Below are 19,980 nucleotides of genomic sequence, written 5' to 3'. Positions count from 1 at the left end.
TAACCATTACTGAATGTTTTTTGGACCCTTATGCCCCTTTCCCACTGAAACTTGTGGGTCAACGCGCGTTTTTTCCAAACCGATGCAACCCACTAGCAATTGGCATTTGGCACCTTTCCCATTGACAAAAAAAAGCCGTGTCTTTTTTTTTTCACCCGTCTAACCCCACACTCCTCAGCCGTGCGTAAGGTTACGTGACATCACCACGCTAAGATACACTTCGACAAGTGCGACCGAATTCATTCAGTTCAAGGAAGTAAACAATGCAGAGCAACATGGAAGCCACCTTTCCATTTGTGTTCTCTGTTTTCATGCTTTTTACTGCCCTCAAAATGGTCGAAATACAGTAAAGGATCAACACTCTGCTTGTGCTGGGGCAACGTAGGCGACGTGAATTTTGGTTTGGAAATTGAAAGGTGTTGTGTAAGTCACAGAAGGAGGAGAAGAGTTGTTGTTCAATGTGGTGCGCTACTGGCTCCTTCTACTAGCTTTGTTGTGAGCATCGACGTAACTACGGTTGTGGGGTGTGTTAAATGGGAGGCGACTGGCACGTTATGACGCATCACGTAAAAGCCTACGTCACCACGTAGATTAGGGTGTTGACTGTTGACCCGGGGTTTGCTTTCACACTGCATGACGATCAGAGCCGAGGTGATTTTAACGCGGGTTGCTTGGCGGGTTGATTGACACGGGTCGAGGCGGGTCGCTGCACCTTTCCCACTGCCACCAAAAGCCGATTGTTAGTGGGTTGACATGGGTTTTTTGGCCAGTGGGAAAGGAGTATTATTGTAAAATGTAGCACATGTGTCCCTTTACCAAGAAATTATAAATTCTTAAGTCCTGCCCCCTTAACCTTTATTAACCATTACTGAATGCTTTTTGGACCCTTATTGTAAAGTGTAGCACGTGTCCCTTAACTAAGAAATGATAAATGTTAAGTTGTCAAACCCTAACCCTTAACCCTAAACCCTAACCCTATATAGGCCTATATATATTTTTATTAGTTTCATTAGTTACTGTCTTGTTATGCATTAACTAATGCATTAGCTAATGCATTAACTCATGTTAATTAATATATTAATAAATGCTATATAAGCAATTATATTAATTATTGTAATGTTACTTAAACATTAGTTATTGTCTAAAAATGCATTAACGAATGTTAATTAAGGGACCCTTATTGTAAAGTGTTTCCAAAAAATCCTAATTTGAAAGCACTGGCAGATAAATTATACGCCACACTTTTATCAATCTTGTCATAGCCCTTCATAGGAAGGGGTGGGGGAGGTTGAGCAGCGAGGAGCCATTAGCATCAGGGGTGCTCGGCATGACACTGACAGCTGACACTGACGCTGCGTCCAAGGTGAGCGGCAAGCCGAGACCCCCCCAGAGGCCGGGAGCCGCGTGTTTGATGCCATCCTCTGTTTCCTTTGTGGTCGCCGGCCGAGGCTTTCTCCAAACGCCCCACTTCCCTGACACATGTAGATGACTTTGACCTTGTCACCGCGCCTCACCGCAACATCCCGCCTTCCCCCAACCTCACACACCTTCAAGGCTGCAATGAGGCTACACTTTGACACATCATCTTAGCAAATGGTCTCAGGAATAAAAAAATACAATCTTGAGCACATGATTCATTTTTATTAGTGCTGATTGACTCGGTAAAATCTACTGCCTCGTTCTCAAGCGTGTACATGATTTGGTTGCAAATATGGTTCCATGTACGCAATCTTTTTTAATAACTGCAATTTTCTACTCTGTTAGGGCCACTGTTGCCTTAAGAAAATAATCACTGAGAGCTAACAATAAGGTCTCTAGGTTTTTTTTTCTCAGCAATCGCCTGGTTACCAAATAAGGTTCCATGTATAATAAAGCTATATTAGAAACCTTTCTGATAGTAATTTCTTAGTAACCAACAGTCAGTATTGGGTTTTCTTTATGACAGTAATTTCTTAGTAACCAACAGTCACTATTGTGTTTAAAAAATTGACTGGCCCTTCTGACCCCAGCTGAATTGAATCGTCTATCGCCGTTAATGGCTGTCAATGAATTAAGCTTTAATAGTTAACTGTTTCGATACAATTTTATTGTAAAACAGGGCCACCTAATTTCGAATTTTTGCATTTCCACTCGTGTTAGTGTCAGGGAAGCTCAAATATGAACTCCAAGACAAGTGTTACCTCGATAGCTCGATTAGAAGGCTTCGAAGGCTTTATGAACACGAGCTCTCGGGTACAAAATGATGTGATTCAGCCAGGAGCTGTGATCACCCAGAGTACGAAGAAGTACAATAGAGGCTGGACATTTATACTGTTGAAAGGGCGCTGCCGAAGCCCACCGTGAAACGAAACTTACTAAGAAACGAAACTCATCATCTCACAAACCTGGGTATTTTTCCGTACAAAAACATCTTTGAGCTGAGACCTTGAACACCGGTCCCGGCTAGAACGATGATGAGAAACCACAGTCCACAGTCCAAATGCTTTGGTACTAATATCTTCATTTATTTTGCTTGCAATGAAAAAATAAAAAAGAGAATGAAAAGAAAAATTTAATCATTATCATTTTACAAAAAAACTCCAAAAATGGGCCGGACAAAAGTATTGGCACCCTTTGAAAAATCATGTGATGCTTCTCTAATTTGTGTAATTAACAGCTCCTGTTACTTACCTGTGGCACATAATTGGTGGTGGCAATAACTAAATCACACTTGCAGCCAGTTAAAATGGATTAAAGTTGACTCAACCTCTGTCCTGTGTGCACCACATTGAGCATGGAGAAAAGAAAGGTGACCAAAGAACTGTCTGAGGACTTGAGAAGCAAGTCCATCTCCAAAGACCTGAATGTTCCTGTGTCTACCGTGCACAGTGTCATCAATAAGTGTAAAGCCCATGGCACTGTGGCTAACCTCTCAAGATGTGGACGGAAAAGAAAAATTGACGATAGATTTCAACGAAAGACTGTGCGAATGGTGGGAACAGAACCTCGACTAACATCCAAACAAGTTCAAGCTGTCCTGCAGTCCGAGGGTACAACAGTGTCAACCCGTACTATCCGTCAGTGTCTGAATGAAAAAGGACTCTATGGTAGTATACCCAGGAAGACCCCACTTCTGACCCAGAGACATAAAAAGCCAAGCTGGAGTTCGCCAAAATTTACCTGAGAAAACCAAAAATGTTTTGGAAGAATGTTCTCTGGTCAGATGAGACAAAATTAGAGCTTTTTGGGAAAATGTATCAACATAGAGTTGACAGGGAAAAAAAACGAAGCCTTCAAAGAAAAGAACACGGTCCCCACAGTCAAACATGGCGGAGGTTCCCTGATGTTTTGGGGTTGCTTTGCTGCCTCTGGCACTGGACTGCTTGACCGTAAGCATGGATTTATGAAGTCTGAAGACTACCAACAAATGTTGCAACATTAGACTAATAAGTATTATCAACCAAAAGACTAAGACGAAAATTAAAAGGGCTGCCAAAAACAACTGTGGTTCTATATATGTTAAATTTGCTATAATGGTATTTTTTAAGTATAATTTTCAAGTCAATTTGTGCTCTTATGAAACTAGTTAGCATTTCCAGAAGCACATTTTGGTTTGTATGGGTCCATTTTAGCACCTAGCTTGTTACCAAATAAGTATAGTCACCATTACAAATAGGAGTGGGAACCTCTTGTTACCTCACGATACGATACGATTTGCGATTCAAAGCTCACGATAATGATGATCTGACGATATGGCGAGACAACGATTATCAATACATTGGTCAGGAAATCATTCTAGGATATTCTACAAACAACTAATAAACAGAAAAACAAGCTTCTGCTGCGAATTGGAATGAGTTTATCAATAGTAGACGTCCAATCCATTTCAACACTTCAAACTGATTGAACGTCTATGGCCGTCATTGGCATCCAATGCCAGGCAACGACGTTTAATTAAATTGGCGCTGTAATGGTTTGTTTTGAAAGTGTTTGCATTTATTTTTATTGATTTGGGTGGATACACGGCCCTCTAGTCCGCCTCATTTCACATGGCTGAATCCATCTGCTCCCTGTTAAGACCAACGTAAGCTAAGTTTTTGTTTGAGATAATAATTTTTTTTGAATGCATTCGTAATTTAGTTTAAAGGTATTATACTGCCCTCACCAGGATGCTACGGCTCGGTCCTGGCTATACAGCGAGCTAAACTCTTAAATGACGATGCTGGATGTCCGTGTAATTTGCTGACTTTATTTGGCCGTCTTTATAACACCATCACTTGAAGAGTGAAACTAAAAAAATTGAAATAATACAAATCAACTTCGTCCCCTATAACAAACATGTCCGCATCAACGTAAACAAATGACAATTAGCTTCTAATACAACAATAACACAAATAGTTAGCATGCGCTCGCTAGCATTAGCATCCTTCAAACAACTGCACAACTGTCTCTAAATGTCCTATCGCGAGTAGAAAATAAACAACAACAACAGAAAAAATTATACATACAGGCGTTGCTTTTGTAGAGGTATTTTACAAGCACCAACAATGAACGTAGGTTCGCGGCTGTATTTTTCTCTCTCTCTAACTCGCCCACTCACTAGATGTTTCGTAGCCGTCTGTCTTCTTCTGGCGTGAGCGCTCTTTTTCGCGTGCAAGCGCTCTTCTTCGCGTAAACAAGCGCGAGTGCGCCCCCACTTGAGCGTGAAAGCGCCACCAACTAAAGGGCATGCATTTCAATACAAGAACGTCAATAATAGAATCTAACACACATCGCCAAAGGTAGAACAGGTATACTTAGCAATTTTTTTGTGGGAATATGTGTCTGAGCCATTTTTTAAGAGCATTGTAAAAAAGTGTTAGCATTTTATAGCATTTAAGCTAGCTGACTTTTGCTATCTAAGTTAGCCAATAGCCTTTTTTTTTGTTAGTTTTTTTTTTTTTTTTTAAACATTGACACCTTTTTAAAACGATATCTCGATTCTTAGCAGTAGCATAACGATAACCTTTTGGGATCCAATGTATCACGATATATCACCATTTTGATATATTGTCAACCCCCTAATTACAAAATATGGTTTTATGCTTGATCGACCTCATAGTGCTTCATTTTAGGTTCAATCTTCTAGTTAAGGATCACCAGCATATGACATTTGGTAGCAATATTTAATAAGAGCATCTAACAATAAACCCTCACTGTCTTCTATAACTAGGGGGCGTGTAGTAGTCATGACGACTAATCATTAAAAGGCCCTTTCATTGTGATGTAGCGGTTGAGTTGCGGGCAGCGCTCGGGTTTGGCAGCCAACGCTGTACATCTGCTGTGCAACATCAGGCCTTATTTGCGTAAACAAAGAGCATGCAAACAACCGTACGGGCACACTCATTCATTTGCTCCCTACTGCAAACATATTGTCATTATGGTACCCCACAAACACACACACATTTGATTTGAATGAGTGACTCCAGCGGCCACACATAACGCGCACACACCCGGCCGATTCCAGCAAGGACAACACGTTTCGCCGTTCCAGTTTATACGTGTGATGGCTGTTATGTCCACATGTCAGCAAACCACATGGAGGCTGCCTGGACGTGTTAATGAGGTTGTTATGTCCTCTGGTCTTATGTTGACTACTTTTTGGGTTTAATTTCTTTCTAAGATTGTACATTGTTCATCCGTCCACAGGATGTCGCTATTCTAACTCAGAATCTTAAGTTTTTCTTTGGTATTGCTGTTTGCGCTCGGCTTCCCCTAGTGGCGACTTGCTGTAAGCAGCAGGCAGAAAGAACTTTTTATTTCAGTTGGAAAAGAGGCCTTGAGGTGTTAAGACGTTACACACCTCCTCTGCACCATACATCGTTGGGAACCCTTGACAAAACAAAATCTGTAAGTTTGTACGTTTTAACAATGGGTTAGATGTAATTTTGGTGTGTCTATTCTGTTATTTTGTTGTTATTTATGTGGCGCGAACCCACACGTTTTTGTGCTAAGCTAAAGTAGCCACTTCATTTCATTTGCTCATAATGGAGCCAGTTTTCTGTTATTTACATAAACATGTTATTGTATAGAACCTTTTATTTTGTGTATAACATTTGTGTTTTATGTATGTTTCAGTTTTACCACACACACACACACGCGCACACGTTCACGCGAAGAAATAAATGAGAGGAAGGAGTTTGGGCCTCCATTTTTCTTTGTTGGTTTAGCTCGCTGCCAAAGTCGAGTAGCCATACGCTCGGCTGAGGGCAGAAGAGTAAAAAGATTTTCAACACATCAAGCACCCAAGATGTCTCAACAAGAAGTTTCACCACCTATCAGCCAAGTGGTCACCAGGTCGGAGGCCAGTCATTCTCATTCTTCACGCCGGTCCAGAACGAGTCAAGCTGCTGCACAAGCACGAGCAGACGCCGAAGCTGCCTACGCCAGAGCACGGTACGCCAAACGCCAAATCGACATGGAGGTCGAGAAGGCACGCATCGAGGCAACACTACACGCTCTGAAGACGGAAGGTGAAGCAGAAGCAGCGCTCGCCGCAGCTAAAGTTTGGGAGGCGACTTTCGAAGAAGAGGAGCGCGCCAAAGTCGACCTCAGCGAGCAAGGGGTATTTTCCAAGACACCCCCCTCCATCAGGCGTGCACAAGAGTATGTGCATGCTCACTTTGACGACCAGCGTGTGCAAGCAGATGGCACACAAACGCCAAACACTGAGCACCTGGTTAGGCACAATGACTCTCAACAACCAGAAAATAGCCCAAAATCAGCTGGTGCTTTTCCACATGTGCGTCACATCGACATCGCTGACGAAGAGCATCTCCAATCTCATCGTGCGAGAACGGACATCTCACACCAGCCTACACCTTCAGCAACCCCACAAAGTGAACTGTCCAATTTAGCAGCCTATCTAGCACGGCGTGATCTGCTGACATCGGGGTTCAAGGTTTTCGACAACCGGCCAGAGTCCTACCTGTCCTGGAAGTCCATGTTCTGCAACGCGACGGAAGGCCTCAATCTCAAGCCCAGCGAAGAGCTCGACCTTCTCACCAAGTGGCTCGGCGGGGAGTCTCTTCAACACGCTCAGAGGATCAGGGCGGTCCACGTGAGTAATCCACAGGCAGGTCTCCAACGTCTGTGGCAGCGGCTAGACAAGACTTATGGCTCTCCAGAGGTAATTGAATCCTCACTCTTCCAACGGTTGCAGACTTTTCCAAGAATCTCCAACAAAGACACTCACTTACTGCAGGAGCTTGCTGATCTTCTGTTAGAGCTATCGTATGCCAAAAGTGAAAGTTATTTGCCGGGTCTTAGCTTTCTCGACACACCAAGGGGCATAAACCCGATAGTTGAAAAACTCCCATATGGACTCCAGGAGTCATGGGTTACACAAGGTACCAAATACAAAAGGGAAAACGGTGCAGTCTATCCACCTTTTTCGTATTTTGTGCGGTTCGTAAATGACTACGCTGAAATGAGAACAGACCCTAGCTTTATGTTACAGTGTTCAAACGTAATAAATCCAAGGGTTGATAAGACATCAGTAAGACGAGACAAATACAGAGTTCCATTGGCGGTGAATAAAATAGAGATCAGTCCGGCTAAATTGACAGCACTCGATCCAGACAAACAATGTCCTATCCACCAAAAACCACATTCACTCGTCAAATGCAGGGGGTTTAGAATGAAAACACTAGACGAAAGAAAGAACATTCTCAAAGAGCACGCCATTTGTTTTAAATGTTGTGCGTCCACAAATCACAGGGCTCGAGACTGTAAAGCTATTATCCAATGCTCAGAATGTGATAGCGATGCTCATGTGTCTGCCATGCATGTCGGTCCACCTCCATGGACACCTCAAGACTTTAATCCCCCAACCCAGAGTCACGGCGGGGAGTCTGAGGGCCCAAATCCTGTGAACACAGCCAGTTGCACAGAAGTATGTGGGCAAGGCGTAAAAGGAAAATCATGCTCAAAGATCTGTTTAGTTAATGTATATCGCCGAACTTCTCCAGAAAAGAAAAAGAGGGTATATGCCATGTTGGATGATCAGAGCAATTCATCCTTAGCCAGATCTGCGTTTTTTGACATGTTTAATGTGCAAGGTACCATATTCCCATACACCATGAGAACATGTGCAGGTTTATCAGAGACACGAGGTCGCAAAGCTGATGGCTTTATTGTAGAAGATGTAGATGGTAAGGTCTCCATGATGCTGCCTACAATAACAGAATGTGATCAGATTCCAGATAATAGAGACGAAATTCCCAGCCCTGAGGTAGCAGCAGCTCACCCTCATTTGCGATCAATCGCTTCACAGATTCCTCCTCTCGACCCATCGGCAGACATTCTTCTGCTCCTGGGAAGGGACATCATTCAGGCTCATAAAGTTCGTGGTCAGGTAAATGGGCCAAACAATGCACCTCATGCCCAGCGTCTCGATTTAGGATGGGTTGTCATAGGTGATGTCTGTCTCTCTGGAGCTCATAAACCCACATTGAACTCATTTAAGACGAACGTTCTAAACAGTGGACGTCCCACGTTCCTCAGTCCTTGCGAAAACACAATCGTTATCAAAGAGAAATACACCAAAAACGATCCACTAAACACACAAGCGGAACTAGGACAACATATTTTCCAACAAACAACAAATGACGACAAAGTTGCACTTTCGGCAGAAGATGCGTTGTTCCTAGACATTATGCACAACAACTTTGCTAAAGATGAGGCGAATAACTGGGTAGCTCCACTTCCATTCCGCTCACCTAGGCGGCGCCTACCTGACAATCGGGAGCAGGCCTACAATCGTTTAATGTCGCTCCGCAAAACGCTGAGAAGAAAACCTGAAATGAGAGCGCATTACGCTGAGTTTATGGAGAAAATATTCAGCAAGGGCCATGCCGAACCAGCGCCCGCACTGGCGCCAGATCAAGAGTGCTGGTATCTCCCTAGTTTTGGCGTTTACCACCCGCAAAAGCCAGAAAAAATTAGGGTAGTCTTTGATTCGAGTGCTCAACTTGACAATGTTTCTCTCAATGACGTGCTCCTCAAGGGACCAGATCTTAACAACACTCTCGTAGGAGTTCTGATGCGGTTTAGGTCCGACCCATACGCCGTCATGGCAGATGTGGAGCATATGTTTCACAACTTTGTAGTCCGAGAAGACCACCGTAACTACCTTCGTTTCTTGTGGTTCCAAAATCATGACCTTGATGGAAAAGTGCAAGAATTTAGGATGACTGTCCATGTGTTTGGTAATTGTCCTTCCCCATCAGTCGCCATCTTTGGACTGAAAAGAACAGCCATAGAAGGAGAAATGGAATTTGGCAGTGACGCAAAAGAATTCATTGAACGGCACTTCTATGTAGATGATGGGCTAAAATCATTCTCTTCCATAGAGCAGGCCATTGATGTTCTTAGTAGGGCACAGAAGATGCTGGCTCAGTGTAACATACGCCTGCACAAAATCTCATCCAATTGTCCTCTCATAACAGGAGCCTTTCCAACCGAAGATCGTGCTGTAGGCATGCAAGGTCTTGACATTGGGCAGACTACCCCACCAATGCAGCGCAGTTTGGGCTTAGGATGGGAGCTGTTGACTGACCAATTCAAGTTCCAAGTAAGAGTAAATGAAAGGCCGTTCACAAAAAGGGGAGTTCTGTCAGTTATCAACAGTGTGTTCGACCCACTTGGTTTTGCTATTCCAGTAATCGTAGGGGGTAGAACCATACTCAGAGACATTTCCACAAATGTTTCAGAGTGGGACACTGAACTGCCAAAAGACAAATTAGAACAGTGGCAAAAGTGGAAAAGTTCCCTCGGACACCTACAACATCTTGAAATTCCCAGAATGTACACTTCAATACCGCTGTCTGCAGCCCAAAGAATAGAGATTGACGTTTTTTGTGATGCTTCCACAAAAGCCGTAGGTGCGGTAGCATACCTCAAACTCACAAATGAGGACGGACACAGCGAAGTGGGATTCCTCCTCGGCAAAGCACGTTTAGCTCCTAAACCAGACATCACCATACCCCGACTTGAACTCTGTGCAGCAGTCCTGGCCGTGGAAGTAGCAGAGTTGGTTCTAGAGGAGCTGGATGTCACAGTCGATCAGGTGAATCTTTACACAGACTCAAAGGTAGTGCTTGGGTACATCTCAAACACCAAGAGACGCTTTCACGTTTATGTGCACAACAGAGTCGAACGCATCAGGCGCTTTGCACAAACTCACCAGTGGCATTACGTGCCCACACACTTAAATCCGGCAGACCATGCCACACGAGCGTTGCCCGCTGAGCAGCTCTCCAGCTCCACCTGGCTCAGAGGCCCAGCTTTCCTCTCCAGGTTGGACCAAAGTCAAGTTCGAAGTCAAACCTTCGATCTCATAGACCCAGAGACTGACTGTGAGTTGCGTCCTGAGGTAACAACTTGCACTACCACCCTATCAAAAGCCCAGTTTAATAGTGCCAGATTTGAAAGGTTTTCAAGTTGGAAGGTGCTGCAAAAGGCTATTGCAAAACTCCAACATATAGCTCAATCATTCAAGAACAACTCTGAGGTTTCCTGTCGTGGCTGGCACAACTGCAACAAACATTTAACTGAAAAGTCACTGCAACTAGCCAAGACCACGATCATTCGCACCGTTCAAAGAGAGGTCTTCGCAGAAGATATTGGATGCATTGAAAAAGGCACAGCTCTAAAAAACTCAAGTCCACTCAGCAAACTGAATCCATTTGTTGACACGCAAGGGCTCCTTAAAGTTGGAGGCCGACTAAAGAAAGCACAGTTGTCTGCAGAAGAAACCAATCCCATACTCGTCCCTGGAAAGCATCATCTTGCTCAGCTCATAATAAGACACTTTCACGAAAAATTATGTCACCAGGGAAGGCATTTCACGGAGGGAGCAGTCAGAGCAGGGGGCTTTTGGATTGTGGGAGGAAAAAGAGCAGTAAGCAGTGTGATTTTCAAGTGCATCACATGCCGCAAATTAAGGGGCAGGCAACCTGAACAGATCATGGCTGAGCTACCTGAAGACAGGCTGTCCACGGACCCTCCTTTCACAAATGTAGGCCTTGATGTGTTCGGTCCCTGGTCCGTTACAGTGAGAAAAACGCGTGGTGCTAATGCAGATGCTAAAAGATGGGCAGTCATATTCACCTGCATGAGTACACGTGCAATTCATATTGAAGTGATTGAGTCAATGGACACATCGTCATTCATTAATGCACTGCGTCGTTTCTTTGCCATCCGAGGTGGTGCCAAACTCTTGAGATCTGATTGTGGGACAAATTTTGTGAGTGCCTGCAAAGAGCTCCAAATAGACAAACTAGGCTGTCACAATGACAAAATAGGCACATTCTTGAAAGACAGTGCGTGCAAATGGCAGTTTAATCCTCCACATGCATCCCATATGGCTGGTTCCTGGGAACGCATGATCGGCGTCACCCGAAAAATCCTCAATGCAATGCTCCTTGAACATCCATATGGGAAGCTCACACATGAAGTACTCGTAACATTGTTAGCTGAAGTCACCGCAATTGTAAATGCCCGTCCGCTAACAGCCGTTTCTACAGATCCCGAAAACCCAGTCATTCTTACTCCTGCGATGCTACTCACGCAAAAGGTTGGCACACCACCGATTCCACCAGGGCAGTTTCAGACCAGTGACCTATTCAAAGCCCAATGGAAGCGCGTGCAGTACTTAGCTAATGTTTTCTGGAGTCGTTGGCAGAAAGAATACATCGCAGGCTTGCAGGTTCGTCGCAAGTGGAAAATAAAAAAGCCGAACCTTCAAATGGGCGACGTTGTTTTAATGAGGGAGTCTCTGGAACATAGGAATAATTGGCCACTCGGACTGATCACAAAATCTTTCCCAAGTGAGGACGGTAATGTCAGAAAAGTTGAGGTTAAGATTTTCCGAAACGGCGAGAATAGGTTTTACATTCGCCCAATTCGTGAAGTTGTGCTTTTGATGTCTAAGGATAGCATGTAAAACGAGTTATTGTTGTGTATCGTTCATTAGTTAAGAGCTGACATCTTGCAGATGTCAGGCGGGGAGTGTTATGTCCTCTGGTCTTATGTTGACTACTTTTTGGGTTTAATTTCTTTCTAAGATTGTACATTGTTCATCCGTCCACAGGATGTCGCTATTCTAACTCAGAATCTTAAGTTTTTCTTTGGTATTGCTGTTTGCGCTCGGCTTCCCCTAGTGGCGACTTGCTGTAAGCAGCAGGCAGAAAGAACTTTTTATTTCAGTTGGAAAAGAGGCCTTGAGGTGTTAAGACGTTACACACCTCCTCTGCACCATACATCGTTGGGAACCCTTGACAAAACAAAATCTGTAAGTTTGTACGTTTTAACAATGGGTTAGATGTAATTTTGGTGTGTCTATTCTGTTATTTTGTTGTTATTTATGTGGCGCGAACCCACACGTTTTTGTGCTAAGCTAAAGTAGCCACTTCATTTCATTTGCTCATAATGGAGCCAGTTTTCTGTTATTTACATAAACATGTTATTGTATAGAACCTTTTATTTTGTGTATAACATTTGTGTTTTATGTATGTTTCAGTTTTACCACACACACACACACGCGCACACGTTCACGCGAAGAAATAAATGAGAGGAAGGAGTTTGGGCCTCCATTTTTCTTTGTTGGTTTAGCTCGCTGCCAAAGTCGAGTAGCCATACGCTCGGCTGAGGGCAGAAGAGAGGTGAAAATGTCACTTAACGAAACACACTCTTGAGGGAAACGCTCGCCGCTTGACGCGCCGTGTCATGTTGAAAGCTGTTTGGAATATTTGGACCTACTTGTGGAGCCGCACAGGGCTAAGCTAATGTCATCTAAACTCTACACAACCCTGTTTAACACAATGGCTGCCATTGACGGCGTTAGACGTCCAATCCATTTGAAGTGGGAGAGTTTTTTAGACATTTTCAGGCCATGTAAAATTGAAATTTCACACACATTTACCAACACAAATGTGGACTATAATATATGAATCTCAATCTATACCGTCTGCTCCTATTTTTAATTACATGTCAGGTCCCCACAAGTCACACCTGTGGGGCCAGCTCTACGCAGGAGCAAGAGGGGGCAGTGCTCCCTCAAATAAATGTCTTGCCGCCTCAAATCAAAATTTTAGAAGTTGAGAGAGCACATTTTTAATACACTAACAAAATTAAATATATTACAAATTGACAGATTAATCCGCACTCAATATACAGTACAATCACTCAGTATACAGTGGGGCAAATAAGTATTTAGTCAACCACCAATTGCGCAAGTTCTCCCACTTGGAAAGATTAGAGAGGCCTGTAATTGTCAACATGGGTAAACCTCAACCATGAGAGACAGAATGTGGAAAAAAAAACAGAAAATCACATTGTTTGATTTTTTAAAGAATTTATTTCCAAATTAGAGTGGAAAACAAGTATTTGGTTTCCTACAAACAAGCAAGATTTCTGGCTGTCAAAGTGTTCTAACTTCTTCTAACGAGGTCTAACGAGGCTCCACTCGTTACCTGTATTAATGGCACCTGTTTCAACTCATTATCGGTATAAAATACACCTGTACAAAAACTCAGTCAGTCACACTCCAAACTCCACTATGGCCAAGACCAAAGAGCTGTCGAAGGACACCAGAGACAAAATTGTAGACCTGCACCAGGTTCGGAAGACAGAATCTGCAATAGGTAAAACGCTTGGTGTAAAGAAATCAACTGTGGGAGCAATTGTTAGAAAATGGAAGACATACAACACCACTGATCGTCTCCCTCGATCTGGGGCCCCATGCAAGATCTCACCCGTGGCGTCAAAATGATAACAAGAACGGTGAGCAAAAATCCCAGAATCACACGGGGGGACCTAGTGAATGACTTACAAAGAGCTGGGACCACAGTAACAAAGGCTACTATCAGTAACACAATGCACTGCCAGACGTGTCCCCCTGCTGAAGAAAGTACACGTCCAGGCCCGTCTGCGGTTCGCTAGAGAGCATTTGGATGATCCAAAAGAGACTGGGAGAATGTGTTATGGTCAGATGAAACCAAAATAGAACTTTTTGGTAGAAACACAGGTTCTCGTGTTTGGAGGAGAAAGAATACTGAATTGCATCCGAAGACCGCCATACCCACTGTGAAGCATGGGGGTGGAAATATCATGCTTTGGGGCTGTTTTTCTGCAAAGGGACCAGGACGACTGTTTTGTGTAAAGGAAACAATGAATGGGGCCATGTATCGAGATATTTTGAGTGAAAATCTCCTTCCATCAGCAAGGGCATTGAAGATGAGACGTGGCTGGGTCTTTCAGCATGACAATGATCCCAAACACACAGCCAGGGGAACAAAGGAGTGGCTTCGTAAGAAGCATTTCAAGGTCCTGGAGTGGCCTAGCCAGTCTCCAGATCTCAACCCCATAGAAAATCTGCGGAGGGAATTGAAAGTCCGTGTTGCCCAATGACAGCCCCAAAACATCACTGCTCTAGAGGAGATCTGCATGGAGGAATGGGCCAAAATACCAGCAACAGTGTGTGAAAAGCTTGTGAAGAGTTACAGAAAATGTTTGGCCTCCGTTTTTGCCTAAAAAGGGTACATAACAAAGTATTGCGAGGAACTTTTGGTATTGACCAAATACTCATTTTCCACCATGATTTGCAAATACATTCCTTAAAAATCAAACAATGTGATTTTCTATTTTTTTTTTCTCCACATTCCATCTCTCATGGTTGAGGTTTACCCATGTTGACAATTACAGGCCTCTCTAATATTTTCAATTGGGAGAACGTGCACAATTAGTGGTTGACTAAATACTTATTTGCCCCACTGTACAAAATCTGTACATGGCTCCTTAATATGGTAATTTATGCACAGAACTTTGGCTGTGATGGTCATGAGTTGACACTTCCGCGAAGCACCTTCAGGAGACATGCTGTGTTCATGTGTTTCGGGAGATCTGAGTTCCCAAGTTGGAAAATCATTCTGATGTGCTGTAAAGTCGCAAGGTGGGGATAAAAACATGGTTGCTACAAATAGGAGTTGACTATTTTAATGCTTCAAGTATACATCACAAGTTGAGTGACTGTTTGGCGTGTTTTATAGACACCATAAAATAGAAAGTCATTTTTTCGATTACTCCAACAACACATGAATGCAGAATCAATATTAGCATGTGCTAATCATACAGTCGATGGCGGGTGCAAATAACATCTTTCCACCTGCCTTACAGGTTTGTGCCCGATATATCACGTGATCCCCATTCTGTGACGTAAACGCTTGAGCCTAATAGCACACGTGTATTTGTTGTTAATAAAGTTTTTTTTTTTTTTTTTAAACATACTTCAGAGCCGGTGTTTTCACACACAAACCGGAACAGCGCATGCGGCAAACACACACACGCAAAACAGATGCAGAGGGATATGATGGCAGAGCATTCAGATGAAAATTTGTCCTTTACAAGGTGGAGATATAAACACTATTTCAATTTGGTCGAAATTAAAGGAAAGAACCTGCATGTAAAGTGTAATTTATGTCCCGGGGCAAAGCTTTTGTCGACATCTGTGGTAAGCAATTCAAATCTGTTTATTTTTGTTGCACTTCAAGTGTAGGATAAATCTGTTGCTGGTGAGGTGCAATAAATATTACAAGGTTCTATAACATGTCTACCTGTCTGTTCTTCTCTATTCAACTGACTCGAATACTGCTCAGAAAATTTCAAATTCTTTGACATACAACAGCTTCTTTTTAAAGTAACGGAAATAGTTACTTTCTCTGGTAACTAGTTACTTTTCTATAGAGTAATTCAGTTACTAACTCAGTTACTTTTTGGAAGAAGTAGTGAGTAACTATAGCTAATTACTTTTTTAAAGTAACGTGCCCAACACTGATTCCAACACACCGTTGAAGACAACAGGGTGGCTGATGGCTAGAAATCCAAGCAGTTATTGAACGCAATATGAGCAGGTATCCAACAGCGCCATGGTGCCAAGTAAGCTTAAACGTCATCTCCAAACGAAACACCCGTCGCCTTTGTGAGAACAGAGAAACAGGCAACTTTTTTGAGGAAAAAAAAAAAAAAAAGGTTAATGAGAAAGCCCTCAAAGCCAGTTACCTTGCTGTTGAACTTGTTGCTAAATCCAATTTCAGTGAGATGCTTGGCTCTGATACGGTTAAAGACATTGCTAAAGTCCCCAGGTCTGAGAATTCTGAGCTTTTCAAACCTAACTGTTATAAAAAATTAAAAACAAACTGGCCGCTGTTTAAGAAGATTCCTGCCAGGATATCGGCTATGTGTTCATCTAAGTCGGCTCAAGTTTCGCACTGAGTAAGAATAAATATTTAGAAATTATTTTACCATTAAATATACTGCACAGAAAGTAATTTTGAAACATTTTTGGTGTTTGGTGTGCCGTGAGATTTTTTCCAATGTAAAAACGTGCCGTGACTCAGAAAAGTTTGAAAAACACTGTTTTAGCCTACTGGCTCTGAATACAATGACAATCAAATGCAATTTGAGTGAGGGGCTCTCACTCAAGAGCTTTGTCTAATATTGTGTTAATATAATATGTCGTATTTGAGCTGCATCAATACTGATGCCATTTATTGCTATTTGTTTGTATGACCAAAATGAATCAATCTGTATGAATGAATTGCCTCTCTTTGAGGTATAACCTCTAATAATTTTGTATGTTTTCATGATAATTTCCAGCAGTTTTACAAGCATTTTATTTGTTACTGCAGTCCCTGTAATCTGTAACTAGATGTATTATTTTTATTTGTATTTGACTCAAACAGCATTACTCTTGCAAATGGATATTAAAAATGTATTTGCTCGCGGTAAGGAGGAATGAGAGAGGTAAGCTAGGTAACCCACCTAGGCAACATAAACCACTTTTAGGTCACAAATTACCAGTTGAGAAACACTGATTATTTTGCATAAAAGTTACATTGATATATTTCTGTGCAGACAAAATGGAGCAGCAGAGTGCAGGTAGAGGTGAAGGAGAGATGGAAGTTGATGAGCAGAGATGAATTGACTATTAACATGGGATGTCCCAATTTTGATTTTGAATACAGATGGCTGAAAAAAACAAAAGAGGAAAATTGTATTTTGGTTTGATTTTATATAGTTTAAAGCGCTATTTCTGACTTTTCATGACAGATAGGTGGTCATTTTTGGGGGGGATTGCTCACCACTGCCTCGCTGTGCCCCACATATGATGCTCCCTACACATTTCTGAATGCCCCCTCATACATGCCTGCCTACAACCTGCCCTGACACACCCTTTTTCAACAGAGACATACTGTATATGTATATGTTCGGACATACAACCCCGACATCCACCTGCATTCGTCCTTATTAACATAATTTTTGGACTTTGACGTGAAGGAAGCGGCACGGTGGATGATGTCCTGTCCGTTCTCATGACTTCAGGATCCCACATTATTCATAGCAGTGTGTGCATGATCAAATGCTCTTGTCAAAAGAGCGGACGTATGACTCACCCCGGGCATCGTCGTCCTCTGGGGACACGTGATTCCACCTGGCAAGGTGTTGTCGGTGTCCATTAGGTGAGCGACCAATCAGGATTAATTGGGACGTACGACCTCCTGCGGCATTTGTGCTCCCTGAGAGCTTTCAGTTGTCTCTGGGGAAAAAAAAAAAGCATAAATTTAATGGATTCGCGGAGTTCTTGTAAATGCTTACAAGAAAAGAGAGATATTTTATTTTTTTCCCCATTTTGTTTCTCGCTTAACGGGAAATATCAACTTGACAGTCGGGAATGCTAATGCGCAAGTAGGGAGGCGGCTTCTTAATTTATCTGCCATCTGTTTGTTCTTCCATTTTCTTCAGCTTTCATTTTAGTTAACTGCTAACATGCTTTTTGTTACGTTTGGAGTGATGGTGCTCATACTGATGTACTTTATGGAAAACAACACTGTTTTAATTTCCGTGTTTACTAGATGGATTTTGACTCGTAGAGTGCCACTGACGACAATACGCGTCTAATTTCTGAACACGTAATGTCTAATGTTACACGTTTTTTCGTGACAAAAGTGAGAAGTTTCTAATTAACATGACTTATAGGCACCTGAAAAGGTGTAACCCCTTACATTTTAAGATACAGTGGTATGAAAAAGTATCGGAACCTTTAGGAATTTCTCACATTTCTGCATAAAATCACCATAAAATGTGATCTGATCTTTGTCAAAATCACACAGATCTAAAACAGTGTCTGCTTTAACTAATACCACCAAAACATTATATTTTAATGAGGATAACATGCAAACAATGACAGAAGGGGGAAAAATAACTAAGTGAACCCACTGCCTCAGGAGACTTAAAAAGCAATTGAAACCAATTTTTACCCAACAATTTAAGTAAAGTGTGTGCTCAATCACTGATGAGTGGTTTAAAGCAGCCCTGCCCACTATAAAACACCCACCTGGTAAGAATTGCTTGATGAGAAGCATTGTCTGATGTGCATCATGGCTCAGTCAAAAGAGCTGTCTGAAGACCTGCGATCAAGGATTGTTAATTTGTGTAAAGCTGGGAAAGGATACAAAACCATCTCTAAAAGTCTGGATGTTCATCAATTTACAGTCAGAGAAGTTGTCTACAAATGGAGAGAGTTTGGCACTGTTGCTTCTCTCCCATGGAGTGGCCGTCCACCAAAGATGACACCAACAGTTCAGCGCAGAATACTCAGAGAGGTAAAAAAGAACCCAAGAGTGTCTGCTAGAGACTCACAGAAAATCACTGGCACAGTCAAACATCTCTGTGCACACATCAACTAGATGTAAAACTATGGCCAAAAATGTTGTTTATGGAAGGACTCCACAGAGGAAGCCACTGCTGTCTAAAAAAATGTTGCTCGTTAATGTTCGCAAAAAGGCACTCGGACATGCCGCAGAAGTTTTGGCAAAATATCTTGTGGACTGATGAAACCAAAGTTGAATTGTTTTGGAGTAAAACACAATGTCATGTGTGGAGGAAAAATGGAAGAGCTCACCAACATCAAAACCTCATCCCCGCTGTGAAGCATGGTGGATGGAGCATCAGGATTTGGGGCTGTTTTGCTACCTCAGGGCCTGGACAACTTGTAATCATTAATGGAAGAATGAATTCAAAAGTTTTGCGGGAAAACCTGAGGCTGTCTGTCAGACAGATGAAGCTAAAAAGAGGATGGATGCTACAACAAGACAATGATCCAAAACACGGAAGTAAATCAACTTCAGAATGGTTTCAGAAGAACAAAATACACCTTCTGGAGTGGACAAGTCAAAGTCTAGACGTGAACCCCATTGAGATGCTGTGGCATGCCCTTAAGACATCCCAGGAATCTGACTGAACTACAGCAGTTTTGTAGAGAAGAATAGGCCAAGACTAGTCCTGATCGATGTGCCCGACTGAACTGGTTGAAGTTATTGCTGCCAAAGGGGGGGGCACAAAATATTAAATGTGATGGTTCACTTACTTATTTTTTTCCCCCTTCTGTCATTGTTTCCATACTAGCCTCGTTAAAATATGAAAACAAATAAATGTTTGGGTGATTTTGGTTAAAGCAGACACTTTTTTTCATCCGTTTGATTTTGACAAAGATCAGATTACATTTGATGGTGATTTTATGCATAAATGTGAAAAATTCCAAAAAGGTTCAGATACTTTCTCATACCACTGTACCTATACTTGTGGTTTATTATCTCATTCTCTGCCTCTCCCCGTTCAAATGGATTGGACGTCTATCGCAGTCAATCGAAAATCCAAAAGATGAATAATTTAACTTGCCTTGTGCTTAAACAAAAGCGATCCGTCTTTGACGCTAGCCTGTTCAATTACTCCCGTGACCTTCATTAAGTCAAGGTCAAACAAAGCTAGGTTCACAAAGAGCAGATGGCGTCCAAACGACGATATAATTGGCTGCTTATTTATTGACGGCGTTCGAGCAGGTTAATTAAAGTAATGGCTTGTTTCGCTAGTGACGCTCATTTATAAACCTGCGGTTCATTCTTT

General features: G+C 42.4%; 1 protein-coding gene across 1 annotated transcript in view; it reads right to left on the bottom strand.

The window, feature by feature from the left end:
• The window catches only part of LOC130908489 (cadherin-6-like), a 220,023-nt gene extending 202,455 nt beyond the window's left edge, over positions 1–17,568 (bottom strand). The window contains exon 1 of the mRNA XM_057823949.1: positions 17,472–17,568. The gene's annotated coding sequence lies outside the window, so the exon portion shown is untranslated. The remainder of the gene's footprint in view (positions 1–17,471) is intronic.
• Positions 17,569–19,980: the final 2,412 nt, after the last annotated feature.

The sequence above is a fragment of the Corythoichthys intestinalis genome, chromosome 20, assembly GCF_030265065.1.
Source record: "Corythoichthys intestinalis isolate RoL2023-P3 chromosome 20, ASM3026506v1, whole genome shotgun sequence".
In the NCBI taxonomy this organism is placed as follows: Eukaryota; Metazoa; Chordata; class Actinopteri; order Syngnathiformes; family Syngnathidae; genus Corythoichthys; species Corythoichthys intestinalis.
Note: the sequence above shows the minus strand (reverse complement) of the source record. Positions and strands in the feature narration are given on the sequence as shown.